Source organism: Lichenostomus cassidix, chromosome 2 (assembly GCF_008360975.1).
Source record: "Lichenostomus cassidix isolate B80296 chromosome 2, HeHo_3.0, whole genome shotgun sequence".
In the NCBI taxonomy this organism is placed as follows: domain Eukaryota; kingdom Metazoa; phylum Chordata; class Aves; order Passeriformes; family Meliphagidae; genus Lichenostomus; species Lichenostomus cassidix.
The window spans coordinates 69,263,687-69,276,139 of NC_139482.1; the positions used below are offsets into that span (position 1 = coordinate 69,263,687).

General features: G+C 38.2%; 1 protein-coding gene across 2 annotated transcripts in view; it reads right to left on the reverse strand.

Annotated features, from left to right (window-relative positions):
- Window positions 1-12,453, reverse strand: part of GMDS (GDP-mannose 4,6-dehydratase) — a 408,259-nt gene that overhangs the window by 347,524 nt on the left and 48,282 nt on the right. The window lies entirely within an intron of this gene.

A 12,453-nucleotide genomic window follows, 5' to 3' on the forward strand; every position in this document is an offset into this window, starting at 1 on the left:
AGGCTTCAATAATTCTGCCTTGCCTGACCTGCTGAGTTTTCAAAAACATCCCTAGCACACCTTATATTTAAACTACAGAATAAAAGCCATTTTCACATTTTATATATATATATATATAATTGAAGGTAGAGAATTTGGGTCATTTTATTTTACGGATTTTTCCTTTTTTTCTCCTTTGAAATCCTTGTTAAACTTAAATTGTTAAGCTTCTCAAAAGTGAATACTTTAAAACACAAACTAGCACATGTTTTCCTGAAATAAGAGGATTTTCCTGGCATAACTATTGCCAGAATTACCAAAACCAGTAAGTCATATGATATTTATAAGTGTGTACACACCATCACAAACCCAGCAAAGTTTACTCCTCCAAAAGAGTTCTCACTAACCAATTCAGTGAATATTACCCATGTCCAAAGTCTGCAGCTTTCACTGACTGCTTGAATTGGTTGTTCCTTTAATACATGAATGTATTCCACCAGAGGCAAATGGCTTGCTACAAAAAGACCATAAAAACACTGAGATGCCATCTATGCTTACATGCCTGAAGTCTGTTACATGGATCTGCTCTGCCACAATCATGGCCAGAGACATTTAAGTGCAAAACTTAAATGCAAAACATTTAAATGCAAAACAGACATCTCTCCGATCATCCCTTAAAAGCATGTTGCTCCAGAGAAAAACCTCTTTTTACCTCAAATTAAATGAATTTTTATTGTCTCATAGAGAGTCTAAGGACAATAACACACTAAGTAAGAAATTTTAGACACACTAGGAAGCCTTAAAAGAGCAGGACTGCCAAGGGAAATTGCTTACTGCATTGATGGCAAAGTCCTGGGTACATCTATGCAGAATGGCACAGTACAGAGTGCAAGCGGCCCATTGGTCTATGTGTAAAACTGCAGCATTAGAAAAATAATTACTTAATGGTATAAATGCTTCATAGAGTCTCACACAGTCCAGAAGAGCTTGAAACCAAGAAAGTCTCAGCTCACCTCCCTCTCCCACTACAAGTACCTGTATGTGTGCACAAATCTTTACATAGCTATAGCCCTGTAACAGCAGTCACCAGCCTATGACACCAGTTAATCAGGAAAATAAATCACAAGTGCCCTGGCTTCACTGGAAGAATATGCACATCAAATGATAAGAACAAGGCCCTACTGAACGGAGATATTAAAAAAATATTTGATGGAAAACCTGGAGAAACATTGGTACAAAGAGGGGGATGACAACTACCTTTAATGCTTTTGTCATCTTTTTCATTAGCAGTTCCTTCAGGATTTAGCAGAGAGGGGAAAACTTCCTGTATCTCCTTGGTTGCTCAGTCCACCACAACAAAAAAATATAAATTAATGACAAAAGGAGGTGAAAGTGGGAGACCCAGAGAGCATAAAGAAGATGAAAAAAGAAAGGCTGTGATTACTTAGGAAGTTGATGGGAAACAGACTTAACTAGGATTGAACCCTGTCAATAAGGTCTTGTTCTTCTCACCCAGGCCATTGCTCAAAGTTTCCAGTCGCCCTGGAACATTTTGAACCAGCAGTGGCACTTGCTTCCTCTGCACTTCCTTTCCAGGTCTATCAAGTGATAGGGCAGGGCTTTACAATGAGTGGGAAACAGGCAGCAAGTGTGAAAGCTCCTGCTTTCTGGCTCTGGCACAGCACAGCTGATTTACTGTCTGGTAATCGCACACAATGCAGATCCGTGCTGTCCTGCGCTGCGATACCGTATCACACGCGGCCCCAGCTCTCACGTTTCCCTTCCTTTTCTGTACAGCAGCCTGTCAGTGGGAATGGCAATCACAACAGCCATCAAAGCCCCAAAGTTTGCAGCTGGTAAGGACAGCACAGTTTCCATCTTCTCCTGATGAGGTCAGGGAGTAAATAATAATAAGTAAGCTCTGAAAAGTGATTTAAACCTTTAGCCATAGGAGACTGTTTTATGCATATAAACTCTAATATCAAAGTTATTGATTTGCATTTATAATACAAACAGAGTTTTCAAGATTCAGGAATCACTGAACCAGAAAAGGGATATTAAAGTACTAGGTGTTAAATTATTTTATAATATAGGTGCTATTATACTTTATTTGAGAACTTAGTTTTGCTAATGTGAAGTACCCAGCTAATACTATTCAGTTTATAACAAATCAACAAAATATCACCAGACAGAAGCAGGCCTCTGCCTGTGGACAAATCAGTCTTGACAGAAAATTGCCTACAAACTGCCTTGAAGCAGGATCACACCGAGGTCTGGCTCCATACAGATATGTCAGACCAGCTTGAATGATCAAAACACTTTAACAAGACTGATTAAATAAACCACATCAGTTAATACAGTTCCTCATCAGCACACTCTGGCACCTCAGATTTGAATCTCTGTGTTGTCTTCAGCCAAATAGTAGTTTGAAAGCTCACACAAAGAATGATACTTCAGCTGGCTTCCAAGACACAACAGCAGATTTCCAACTGCAGCTGCCTTAAAATATGTCTGTGAAATCCCCAGACAAAAGAAAACAGCCACATAAACTAGTGTGAGACAACTTTAGGATGCAATATTTTATATTTAATACAGTAGTTAATGTCAAGAACTTCAATAGGCTTTGACACACTATAAAAGAAAAACTCTTCCAACAGGGTGAAGAAATTTAGACAAATGAGTTAGGCAGTGCTTTGCAACAATCATCGAGAATAAAAACAGTATCAAGTTTGACTTGATCCATGAGCAAAGAACAGGATAATTTATACAGAAAACTGCAAACAAGTGTAACTAAATAACCTGTTTGGTTTAGCAATCCAATCGCCTTTATTTTGCACTGTGTTGTACAGGCAAGTTCCACTTGCAGTAAACTCATTTGGGATTTATATTGACAAATTCAGGGGAGGCTGTAAAAGCAACCTGAAATGCAAGCCATCTTCACCGTCTTCTTTTCAAGTGGCCAGTTCCAACACCCTTCCACTGAGCTTCTCAATTCAGGAATTAGGTAACACCCTACCTGAGCATTCCTAATTCAAAGGACTCCCTCTTCCCTACAGCTCCTCCCTGCTGTAGCTCCTCCCTGCTAGTAAAGAGAAGTGGAAGAAAGTACTAGATGAATGAAGAAAGAAGGGAAAAGAGACCATGAGAGAAAGGATCAAGATGAGGAGGAACAGGATTCTTTTAGAACTACTCCTAAACCTCCAGGAGAAGTATATGGAGTGCTTTTTCAGAAAGAGGCAGAAAGAATTATAGACCTAACATAAATGATGTAAAGTGTATTATGACCGTAATACTGAGGAGAAAGGGCTCTCAGTTACAAGCAAGCAATATAAACATTTGAAAAGAAACATCCCCACAGTATATTAAGTATTCAGAATTCATTACACCTTTGAAAAAAAGGTGTAATAGTTTTCCACATACCACAGAAGAGATCAAAGATGCTTATACCTATAAAATCCAGAACTGATTGAGGCTAGTGCCATGCCCTTAAGAATAACTCACTACAAAGGTGAGTTCGTGGAAGTTCAAACTACAGGTGGTGTGTCAGTTATCAAGGTCATTCTTTGAGGTTCTCAATTCCTTTCGAGCTATAGTTGTGCTCTGCTGAAGTTAAATTTTGATAGGTTCAATTAATCTGTTTGGGAGAAAGTGAATGGAAAAAAGAGGTACAATTTCATCCACAGGACATGGGTTTTATTCCCTAAAGGCATCTTTCTGCAACAACATCACCAACAGTGCACAATCATCATTTTCATTTAGCCTGTTTTGAATGAATAACCTATCCTCACACTAAAATCTACAGAACCAGTGCCACTGGTGGCCTTGCACAATAAATTGTTGGTTCATCAGCTTTAAAACTTTTGCACAGCTAGAAGCTAATGCTATTTCAGAGACTTATTCAACTAGGGTATGGTGACAGATTCTTTGGAGCAGGAGATACACACCACCCTAAAGCAACATCTAACTGATTTTAATAGCAGTCCATAACAACTATTCATTTGTTCATAACACTCCAGAGCAGTCTTTCTTAAAAAAGAAAACTCCATGAGAGTAATAAAGTGAAAAGTTATTTTTGTTGAAAAATGCATACTTCTAATAATTTCCAGTGATTTACAGAGGAAATCAATAATTTTTTGCAGATACCCTAAAAAGAACAGTGCTACACTTTGTCTCAAGTCTTCAAGGTGATAATCGAGGTAAAGCACTAAAGCACCCATAAAAAATTCCCCATACTGAAAACAGGAAGAACTATGAACTCTGAAGTATTTAACTGATTTATTAAAACTACCATTCTCCAAAGGCAGTAGTTATTTTGCTATTTTGATTTGTATTCTGGCCAAGTAAGAATATAAAAACAAGTGTCCTTTTGTTCCTGCTGTCAAAAGAAAAAGTCAAAAGGCAATAAATGTTTAAAAAAAAAATCTTTGTTTTAAAAGATTTTCCACTTATAGGTTTTTGTAATTCATTAACTGCAGTGCAACAAAATAAAATTAAGCAGGAGGAAAAGTCAGCAACAACAAGGAATGCATTCTACTTATATTACTCTGTTCTTTTCCAATTAGGATTTGTTTAAAGGCAAAAGAAAAGCAAAGTTGCTTTGGAAAAGTGAATCACTGTGTTATTTCCTAGTCTGAGCTCCATCTGACCTCACACACTATTCCACTGGTAAAATATTAAACTATATTAAGAGCTGCAACTGCAGTTAACAGAATACAGCAACAGGTTTTTCTTTTCCTCTCTGTCCCTCCAGTCATCTCTATCTAAAACAACATTATTCACATCGTCAATATTTATAGATATTCTGTTGGGAACCTCAGCATGGACCCCTTCTTTAAAGAGCAAACCTTGCACCACTAAGGCTGACATGAACAGAATAAACCTCTGTAATTCAAGTTTGCTCCTTATCAACCAGTTTGGCTTGGCTTAAGCCAACAACAGTAAGGTAGGTCAGTGCCATGTTGTTGACTTTTTTTTTTTAAAGTGTTGATATTTAAATATATAAAACCTTTAGTCTAAAATCCATATGATATTCTTCAATAATCAAACAGTCTGTATCTATCACACAAACCTCCCCCCAACATCTCAGCTTGGGAAAAACAAATTACACCAACAAGCAGAGTATATAAGTTGGTTTTTTTCCTGATTGCAGGAACTTGTGGCACATAGTGTGTTATTTCAAAGCACACCACAAATTTCCCAGTGATGGCAGTCAGGTGCTTGATAGCTTTTTAGAAAACAACTAAAAATCATGCCCCTAAACATTCAGGCTCTGGGCTTTAACATCAAGATACTCAAAATAACTGGTAGTTCTGAGATATATCCAAAGAACTATTACTATAAAGAAGAATAGATTCAGTAGACAGCCTTCTAAAGCTTTTAAAAGTTATGAGCCACAAAACCTTAGTCTTTTCTTCAGATATGAATGTATAGTATGCTAATATATTAGTACACTAATATAAGCCAAACCAGTTAGGAACTCTGAATTGGAGAGAATGCTAGCCATACTCTTCTCTCTCTTTAGTGAAAACATAGGGATTGGAAGAATATGTCTATAAACATGGAAATGCAAATCATATGGACAACACCTCCAGAGGAAAATTAAAACTTCTACTTATAGTGTTTGTAATGGGAAACCCACAACAGTTTTAAAAGCCACAAGATTTTATACACCCATCCCTATTTCCTCCTGCTTTCAGAAAGGTACTGGTATCAGATGGTCTTTCACCTTTCCAAAACAGCAAGAGCAGCTCCAATCAGCAGCAGCTATGAGCTTTTTGGACCTGCCTACCCCTCAGAGTGCCCAGACTAAGCCAACAGCCCCATTAGGTGACTGGCACTGACTCAGGGGGAAACCCCTCAATATGCAACAAATGCAAACTAACCCCAAACACTATCCAGTGGAAACACAAACGTACAAAACCTAGTTGCAGAGGGCATGGAAACCAGGAAACCCTAGACTAAGCTGCAGGCTATGCCCACTAAAGAGTACATTTGGCCTCAAAATGTCAGAGTTGTCACAGTGAAAAAACAAAGTTCAGAAATTTTGGGTTTGGAAGAAATTATGTATCTTTTAAGTTTTAGGCAAATGAATAATTCTGTGAAGTGACACCAGGAGGAAAAATTTGAAATCTTGGCATGCCATCTTTACCTTTAACATCCTACAGTGGAAAACCAAAAACAGAAGCAGTAACATGGCTATTACTGTAACTTGGGGAGGCCACCTGAACTACCATAGCTCAACATATCCTACCAGAAATAATGGACTCATCTCACTCCTAGACAAGGCCACTTTTTTTTTTTCTTTCTTTTTTTCCTTTCTGCAGCATCCTAATGCAGCTGCTGAGTTTAAAGCTGTTTTCCCCATTGTAGCACCACCCTTTCACAGTGATGGCTCTAGCAGGCTTTCTACCATACCTGCTCACTGCCCGAGCTTGTTACTCTAAGTTTAGCCCAAGACATTGTTTCCTAACAGAGCGCAAAGTCAGTTATTTGACACAAAATAAACACTACACTTGCATCTTGTTTGCACTAGATTAAAGCCTAATAAAGGAGAGGTAAATGAGTGTAGACTAGGAAAAAGCTTCTTAATTCATTCTTCTGTACTCAGCTTCACATATGGACATCACACATCTGTCTGAAATGTGGTTTATTTACAGATAAATACAAAACCAGAAAGCATGCTCCAGTTGGAGAAGAGAAGCAGTGCACAGTAATCCAGCTCTCATTTTATTAAAAGTTTGCATAGTGAGATACTTGAAAATCTAGTCAGGAATGCTTGTTTGTTATAACTTTAACAGCTCTCTTGCTTGGGTGGAAGAAAAGCACTAATCCTGTAGTGATATGATCTGCAAATTATGGGGGCAAACACTCTGTGTCTGGACATTTCAGGTTCTAGGAGTAAACAGTCTACCTTACAACTGGTCATAACTCTCTTCAGTATTGCCTCTTCAAGTCAGCATGGTCTGGACCCAGTTTTTACTGTTCTGGCACCTTTGGAAGCATTAATAATTTTTTTCAGGAACTCTGCTTATTTATGCAATTCCCACCTTTTCATTTCAAGATTCTCAAACTTCCCAGGTTTCAATGACAGAGGTCTTTAAAATATGGGCTCTAATACTTTTCAGAGTTGTGGATTCAGAGTGGCCAAGAGACCAGCCAGCCTAAGTGTGGTCATCAACACCCTGAGCTTCGGGCAGCTCAGATTCCTCTTTACACCAGGAAGGGATAAAACAAGAACCCAAACAACCCAAAAATCTATCTCAGTAATAAACTTCCTAATAGTTCTGCAATGGAATAGAAAGAAAAAAAATGTGATTGAAATTTCTGAACAAACAAGGAAGAAAAACCCTACAAAAATGCCAAAGCTATATACTTGCCAAAAGTATACATTTTTGGACCAGAATTCTACATATTCATTTATTCTCTTCCCCTAACTATTTGTAACACATTTTGTTCAGGAGAAATGGAAGAAACAGTAACAGGGGAGAAATTTAGCAAAAGAGCTATTAAGAGTTGTTTTCTAGAGTTTACTGTACACACATGCTCTTCTTCCCCACAAAAAGGGTATTTTATGTATTTTGAGTACTCAGTAGATAAAGCTACACTTTAATTCATTGAAAAAATCTAAAAAAACAAAATGATAAGAATCTTAAGACAAGAAGTTGTTTTTATGCCTTCCAAAACATTGTCCTACCAAAAAAATAAATTTAGAAAAACAATTAGAGAAGCCAAAGACACATGGGCTACAAAGATTTGAATACAATTTTTTTTCCACAGGTTACACTTGCCAGAATTCCATGTTTTGCAAAATCTTTTTATAATACCAAGGAGCAGTTTCGTGTTTGTTGGATATTTTTAAGCAAGAGTAAATATGCTTCAAAGGTTTTGTTAGGTTTTGGCTTTTTTGGCTTTTTACAGTTTGGGATTTACTTACTTTTTGGTTTTTGGGTTTTTTTTTTTTTTGTCTGTTTGTTTTTTTAATTTCACAATATATGTTCTATAGTATAACTGTGAATAAACATTAACTCTGTAGTAAAACATCATTGAATGAACAAAAGTATTTATTCAGACAGTACCTACCTTCCTCTCTAAGTAAAAACAACTCTTAGGGAAGATGCTTAACTATATCATAATTGCATTCCTCTTCAAAACACTGAAGTATAAATTGACTGAAACTGGACATTAGACCAAATATCTCTGTTCCACGTGGCTGCTCTTGCTAATCAAGGGCTCTGATGCCACATGGACTGAGCTTCCTGGTGGCAAGAAGCCAAGCAGGATAAGGATTATCTGGGTGATAGCAAGAGGATGCAGTGTTTTTTCAGAGAAGGTTGCAGAAGGTCATCCTTATATTTACAGATACCACACAATGCCTTGTGTACCCAGCTTCACAGCTTTCCCTTGTCAGCTTCAAAAGGGGGGAAAAAACCCACCCAGTTTCATTAATTGCCAAGGTTCTTGTCTAAGGGAACTAGAAAAGGGCAAGTGAGCAATCACATTTGCTTATCCTATCTGTCAGGAGCAGGATTTGGAATAGACAACTACCACAAAACCACCAGCAAAATAGCAATTCCTTCAAATCATACAGTATTAAAAATCACCTGCAGTTTGAGTTAGGAAAAACCCTTTGTATCATCTTCAAGTCCAGTAATCAAAAGAATTCTTTCAGCAAGGTAGCTTTCATGAACAGCTTCCTCATTAAGGTAAGGACAGAGCAAGATCAAGGTAAAACATCCATTTGAATAGTTTAAACATCTCCACATTTTAAACAATCGTTTCAATATTTCCACATCAGTCTTGTTCCAATGAATTATGCAGTTTTGCATATATCTCTGAAAACAGAAGAACTGTTTTAAAATTTTAACAAAGAAGCTTTTAAGAAGCATCAAAACAGGTTATTTTAAAGACCATGCCACAAACAAGCTTTTTTCATTTGCTATTCCACAAAACCTGAGCCTACTTAAATTTAACTGTCTTTGCAGCCTGTGGAGAGATGGAGTACATGGGACACATTTGAATCATTTTTGTCTGTATTCATAGTGATTTCCTCTAATCTCAAGGTTTCTTTGCAGTTCATTTGAATGGCTTTGCGCCCTAGGAACTACAGGAAATTCTACAGAAACCTCCCCATCTCACTAACTTTGTAAACTGTTCTGTTACATTTGCTCCTACCAAAAGCCAAACACCACAGGATCACAGTGTTACTTCTTTGAAATTCATAAATTCTTTAATTGCCAAGGGACATAAGGGTACACTTTAACTGAATAAACACAGCAGTTTTTACAAAAAGGCCAATGTGAATAGTATCCTACATTTTTATTACAAAATCACCAGCACTTAAAAATGGCAACATCCTATCTTTTTAAAGAAACACCTAAAATTTCCATAGCAGGCACAGTAAGAGATCGCTTGGTTTTGCTAAAATCCAATGTAAACATGACATCAAAGTGTAAAGGGGCCTCACTTTCAGAAACACAGGGACTCAAAATAGTCCACTTCTTTGAACAATACACTAGGAGAGGATCATCAGATGTGTATATATAAGCAGTTTTCCTAAAATGAAATACACAGGTCCCCCTTTTAATGCGGTTAAGAATTGCAGATGAACACCACCACGCACCTATTTGGAAAAGTCTTCAGGTTTCATATTTGCACCTACCATCTTGCTTTTGCCTGAGCTGAGCCAACACCTCCATCACATAAGGACAACAAATAGCACCTTGTACAATACAAATATTCTTAAATGCTTATCACTGAATCACTACAGTATGCTCCAAGTTAACAGAGAAAGAAGCTTCCATACTCAACTACATCATACATGGATAACTATTTCAAGCAGCCCTTAACGAGCTCATTATCACTAAATTTAATAAGCTCCTCTGCATCAAACCATCTGCCTTGTCCCTCTGCCTCATTCCAAGGGAAGGGGCATCATCCATTTCCCTCCCATTTTTCCCCTTTCGCTTTGTCTGTTATTTAGACAGCTTGAAGAGGCATCATAACAGGACTTTTGTCACCTGATTTTATGGCCTATGGGATCAAATTATCCACTACAGGGTACCCTTCAGATGAGCATCCTTACTTTTCAGCAGCTGATCACATTTCTTTGAGGCATCAGGAAATACACTGAACAAGGTCTCAAAGTATTAGTGAATGCTCTTGTACTAGTGAATGTGCTGGCAAGCAGCAGATTCATACAACCAAACAGTTTACTCTATCTTCACAGAAAACTCTGCTCAGATGATCTCACACCAGCAGGCATTTTGGAGGAAGTTATGTGACTTATTGCAACACACAAAGAACTCTACAACAAACTGCTTTGAGATGACAGCAAAACTCCACCTTCGTGATCTAAGGCAACACAGCTTCACATCCCTTCCTTCCCTGTCCCTCCCAGAGGTCAGTCATGCTGCCTGACACACAGAACTGCATCTCATTCACTCGGAGTTGTGATTAATGCTGTAGTGATCTGTGCCATCTGCTGTGTACAGAACATCCCTAGGCACAGGCAGTATTCCAGCCACACACACACTGCTCTCATGGCAGACTTCCAAAGGAAAACTGTGGCTTCGTGCTTACAGATCTTGTTTGTCAATATTGCTTTGTTTCTCCAAGAACCTGGCAAACCAACGGGCTCAAAGGATGCTTGCTAGTGCAAAGCTGCTTCTTTCAGTGGGATACCTACACATTGTAATTCAAGCATTCTGCGTGTGTCTGGATGATCTGTGAGGGAAACAAACTTTTCTAGACATTCTAGAAAGTTTGTTTGTTTCTAAACCACTCAACAGTTCTAGATAGATGTGGAGAACATTCCATTTTTTGCCACCAGATATTGGTTTTACTCAAGACAAAGGTTTAGATGAAGGAATGTTCAACTACAAACAAAACGCTTCCAGGTTTTCTCCCATACTTCTGTAGGACAACCTCAACCTGGCATTCAGCCATCAAGTGACTAAAGTCTGCATCAGAAGGTGAACAGCAGGGATCCCAGGCAGGGAGCAAACAGAGGGGTGCTTATCCTGCTGAAGTGTAACAAGAATGTCTCCAAAATTGCTGGGATGGGACCAGCAATGATTGAGCTTGTTACACACCGGCTGACATGCAGGAAAATCAAAATTGTCGTTGTAGTGAAAGTTGCTGTGCTGTTCTATTCAGATAGTGAATGCTACATCTTCCTACAACTATTGTCAAAACTACTGTGCGAAAGATGCTGATGGCAGATACCTATTTACTTATTTTTAGTGAATTTTGTACTACAAGGATGCCAAGCTTTTCTTTCCCTCTCCATGCACCCATGCTAACATGCACGTGGTACATTGAAGATGATCATAATCTCGTCAAGAGCATTTCATGTAATCTTGCAAAAAACAGTCTTCTTAGTAGTTTGTTCAGGTAAAAAGGAGCTAGGCTCATCACTAGCATCAGGATCACAATCAGCATCAGGAATCACTTGAGCACAAACATTTCATGCATGAACTCAAATGCCTCTCTAATCTATAGCATTTCAGTTTTCCTTTAAGGACACATAGAAATAAGTGGGTATATTCCCCACTGGATAACCCCATGCCCTCGATGGCTTAATTGTTCTGTGCTTCACTGATGCAGAGTCACCATGATTGCACAGTATCATGCTGCTTCCTTCCCCCTTTCAGGGAAGGTAGTGAGTTTTCAACACTCACTTCATTTATATTAAACTTTGCACATCAAATTGGGAGAAATTCGCCAGGCTGAAGCTCCATGATACTGATGACTTTACGTAGAAGGTGCTCAGGAACACAGGGACTGGCTGTCCCAGAATTCCACAGGAAAAACAAACAGAACACCTATATTTTACGCACTCTATTTCACAATCTTCTCCAACCCTCCATCTTCTGAAGTCTTAGAAGTTAATAACAAGGTTCAGAGCATCTTTCTAAGGTAGTTCTTTACTTTGCCTATGTTTATTCACAGCTTGAGGAAAATGCTAACAAAAATGCATACTACAGTACACCTAGCTAAACTACAGTACACCTGGCTAAACTAAATTATTTTTCTTCCCTTTTAATGCATAGCAAGGCTGAATAAAACAAATTATTCTTGTTGATGCCACACAGTTAAAATGCAAATTGCTAAGTAGTTTCCACAATTTTTGTCATTCTGCTGAAAAGGACTAAAACTCTAAAAAATGTCATGTAACAAGGTAGAGATTCAGTTGTACTGTCCCTCCTAGTTTAAAGCATGCAAAGAACAGTCCTTTGAGGCCTTGACTTTTGCCTCTGGCATAATTTTTCTTTGATCTCACCCAATCAGCTTGAACTTGGTTTGAAGCCTTTTTTGCCAAAGCCTGAGAGGAATGATTATGCATATTGTTGCTTATAAAATACTATAGCAACATATCCAAACAGTCCTGAAAACAGCTATCAGGAATGAAAACTGACTAAGACATGGATACAAGCACAAGTCCCAGCAGAAATTCTTAGGCAAACTTACCTTGTT